We start from the raw sequence: 4572 nt of genomic DNA, 5'->3' as shown, positions 1-4572 counted from the left end.
CCCTGCAGCCTCCCTGGTCTGTAAGGTCTAAGTCACATTTAAGCAAAGGGCCCCACGACTTCCACTTTGAACCCTCTTTCTCCTGTGAGTGCTTTTTCTTCGGGTGTCTTGCTGGGAAGTGGAGTCAGCATCCCCGATGGAGAAGGCCTGACATTTAGGATGAACACATGTTTGTTCCTCTTTACCTTTGAAAGAGGGGAGAAAGGGTACGTGAGGAATTCTATTTTGGACTCCGTGTCCTCACCAGATCCTGTTCTTTATCGTTCATTAGGAAGTTGCTATCAGAGCTGCCAGACACGTGTGTTGTTTAACAGTTCAGATAAGAAACTGCTTGGGAGAATGAGATGCTAAGTATAAGAGGTTTCACAGTGGCACTTAGAAAATTCTTTGATGTATGCATGGCTTCTGTATTACTTGTTCGTGGAGAATATCACAGGCCTCGAAAAGAGAAACCTTGATCTTCTCTGTACCCCTGAAGCAAATAATATATGTTAATAAGATAAAAAAGAGAAACCTTCATTTTTATTTTACTTTATTTATTTTTAAAGAATTTATTTATTTATTTGAAAGGGAAAGACAGCGAGAGAGGGAATACAAGAAGGGGAGTGGTGGGGCGCCTGGGTGGTTCAGTGGGTTAAAGCCTCTGCCTTCGGCTCAGGTCATGATCCAGGGTCCTGGGATCGAGCCCCGTGCATCGGGCTCTCTGCTCAGCAGGGAGCCTGCTTCCTCCTCTCTCTGACTGCCTCTCTGCCTACTTGTAATCTCTGTCTGTGAAATAAATAAATAAAATTAAAAAAAAAAAAAAAGAAGGGGAATGGGAGAGGCTCTGAGAGTGCGGGGAGTGTGGGGCTGGATCCCAGGATCCTGGGATCATGACCTAAGCTGAAGGCAGATACTTAACGACTGAGCCACCCAGGTGCCCCTTTATTTTACTTTAATTCAGCAGCATTTCTAATGAAGGAAGTATCCTTCCCCATTGTCTTTGTTGTGGTTTATGGTATGGCTGACCCCTTCAGTCCCAGAATCTCTCATTTTGAGTGTTAAATACTCCAGTCGAGGCTGAGAGAAGACAGTGAAGCCCCATTCCAGATGAAATCCAGATGGGACTGTAGCCACATAGCCGGGAACTTGAATTTGGCAAGTGCTTCAGGAATGGGCACGGCCTGGGCTCCCAGGCTCCCATCGGCCCTTGCATTGTCTCAAGGTGACCTGCAGAATTTTCCTGACTCCTCCCCACATTTCTCCTGAAGCTGAGTTGATCAATTTTGTACAGGAAAGGAAGGCAAGCAGAATGTCCTGGCAAATTATGTCCTTGTTCCTGCGAAAGTCCCTGAGACTTTTCATGCTTTTCAGCTTTGTGCTAAATCACATTTCAATAAGGATTAGGCTGTTAGATATAATTCAGTGGTTCTCACAGAGTTAGGAAAGTGATTTTGAGTTCAGAGGGAACATTTGGAGACTGCCTGGACACATTTGTGGTTGGTACAACGTGCAGGGTGTGTTGGCATCAAAAGAGTTAAGGCTAGGGATGTTGCCAACATCCCACAGGGCACACAGCTGGCCCCCCAACAAAGAATGAGCCAGTCCCAGATCAGGGGTGCCCAGGTTGAGAAGCCCCAGTATGAGCCCGAACCAGTTTGGTTAGCAAACCCACGTTTGGGATTCTACCCAAGTTGAGACCCTTGCTATGATATACCTGTGAACTCCTGATTTTTTATATTCACATTTGAATTCTTGCACCAATACTGATTGAATGTCCCTCATATTCTGGGCACTGTTCTTAGCTCTGAGGACACAGCAGTGAACAGGACCAGACCCCTGCCTGCATGGAGTCCTCAGTCTGCAGGGAACCCCTTTCTCCAGTGGGGGCACATTCTCTGCCTGTTGCTTTGTTACCTCTGCACATTCATTTTAGCCAGATTTCTCTGACTGTTGTCTTCTCTTCCTGGGTTGGGCACGGACTGGAGGCTGTATGTATGCGGAACGTGAAGAATTGTTCAGAAGCCTTCTCTCGAGGACTGGAGGCCGTGGACACTGGCGGGAGGGATGTGGATTTTTGAGCCAGACAGAAGCTGGCTCAAATCTTGGCTCTGCTTGTTAAGAAGCTGTGTGCCCTTGAATCTCTTTGTGTTTCACTTTTTTCCTCTCTAAAGTGGGGCTAATAGATAGTCCTATCTTGATAAGTGACCACCAAGACTTGGGTGGAGTGTGTCCGGGGTTCAGAAAGGACAGTCCTGCAGTCTCTACACTTTGCTGGTCTTATGCGGGGGGCGTGGCAGAGAAGCACTCTCTTGGGTGAGAAGTAGTCTTTCTTGCCTTTATGCTTATCGAGTGCCTTCTTGGGGCTGGCACTCTGCTAGATGCTGGGGAAGTGGAGATCAAACAGGCAGACGTGCTCCCAGTCACCCATGGTGCATACATTCTAGTACTGAAGATAGAGGGTGAATAAGTGAACAACCAAATACATGATCTAAGCCCAAGTTCTTGGCTAAGATGGAAGAAAATGTGTGCAGGGATAAGGTATGGAGGTACCAACTTTGGGTTGAGCATTTAGAGATTGCTTCTTGGAAGCCTTCCAATGCAGGAAGAAATGACTTTTCTGCTGGATCTGAAGGAGGAACCACCCAACGCAAGAGACAAGAGAAGAACATTTCTGGTAGAGGGAACAGAAGGCGGGAAGGCCCAGAGGTTGGGAAGAGATAGACATGTTCCAGGTACTGAAAGAAGGCTGATGAGACCAGAATGTTTTTGATAAGGAGGGGACTGGAGGGGAACAAGCCAGGGCTGTTGACAGGAGTAAGTCTTGCTGGGGTTAGTGGGCATGGTAAGGAATTTTGCCTTAGGGTAAATTAAAAGCAAACCAAAGACAGTACAGGAGGGGCACCTGCGTGGCTTAGTGGGTTAAGCCTCTACCTTCGGCTCAGGTCATGATCCCAGGGGCCTGGGATCGAGTCCCGAATAGGGCTCTCTGCTCAGCAGGGAGCCTGCTTCTCCTCATCTCTCTCTCTGCCTATTTGTGATCTCTCTCTCTATCAAATAAATAAATAAAATCTTAAAAAAAAAAAAGACAGTACAGGATATGGATGGTCTAGCCCTTGCAGTATATGTGAATTTACAATTTTCTTGAGCCATCTTCCCAGCTGTGTGACCCCAGTGTCAGTTTTCATCCTGTTTGTGGGGGCTGCCTTGAAGCTCATGTTCATTACATGTTGAGCTCAGTAACTCAAGGGAGACTGTCTTTCTCCCAGGCTCATCCTAATCAATAGGCAATCCATCCTCCTCAGCAAAATGGGAACTCAGAGATTCACAGAGCTAACCGGAAACCCCTCCTGCTTCTCAAAGGCATATATTAGTTTTCTGTTACTGGGTAGCAAATTACCACAAGCTTAGTGGTGCTGAGTGGTACTCATCATCAAGTAAGTGCAAATCAAAACCACAATGAGAGATCACATGCACCTGTTAGGGACGGGTGTTACCAATACCAAGAAGATATTGACAAAGTTGTGGAAAAAAGGAACCTGGGTGCATTGTTGATGGGAATGTAAATTGACACAGTCGTTATGGAAAACAGCATGGAGGTTCTTCAGAGAATTAAAACTAGGACTCCCAGATGATCCAGCCATTCAACTTCTTGGTATTTACGGAAAGGAAATGAAATTGGTGTCTTGAGGAGATCTCTCTGCTTCCTTGTTCACTGAAGCATTATCCACAGTAACCAAGATATGGAAACAACCTAGATGTCTATTGATGGACGAATGAATAAAGAAAATATGACACATGATGGAAAATTATTCAGCCATAAAAAGAATGAAATTCTGCCTTTGTTAACAACGTAGATCAACCAGGACATTATGCTAAAGGAGATAAGCCAGACACAGAGGAACAATGCTGGTTTTGTTTGCAATGCAATATGCCCAGCTAAAAAACATGAAGTCTTCTTAGACTCCCTTGCAGCTGGTGACCATGGGACACAGGCTTGGCCAGCAGGATAGAAACAGAGTCCTGCTGGGACTTCTGGGCAAGTTTTGACTTCCTGACGTAGTTTATACTGAAGGTGACCTCGAGGCAGGTTCTAATGCAGGTGGTTTTATCTGAGAGGTGATGTCAGCAAACACTGGTAGGGGAGTGGGAAGGCGGGGCCAGGGAAGAGAATACCATGCATCAAGCCACTGCGGGCCACGCTGGGAAACAGTGTAGACAGTGTACCTGAGAGTTATCCACTCAACGGCCAAGGGGGCTGGTATATGATTTACCCACCAGCTTCTACTGGTTGTTGATGGAAGGCTGTTCGCTGGGGCTGTTAATCTTGTAACATTTCCAACTGCCCTGCACAGGCCAAGCAGGCTGTAGGGGCCAGAGAAAAGAGTCACATGTCGGGCCTTTAGATGTCAGGCCAGAGAGAGGAAAGGGGGTACCCGAGGGGAACGGGGCAGAGCAAGGACAACATCTGGTCCATGTGCTGCCTGGAGGGTGACCGGCCCCTCCTCTCTGGCTGGGGCTTGCCTGGCTTTTACACGTGTAGCCCGCCTTCACCTCCCCCACCTCCCCAGCCCTCAAATGCTGCGGGAGGAG

The sequence above is a fragment of the Mustela nigripes genome, chromosome 7 (assembly GCF_022355385.1).
Source record: "Mustela nigripes isolate SB6536 chromosome 7, MUSNIG.SB6536, whole genome shotgun sequence".
NCBI lineage: Eukaryota > Metazoa > Chordata > Mammalia > Carnivora > Mustelidae > Mustela > Mustela nigripes.
Note: the sequence above shows the minus strand (reverse complement) of the source record.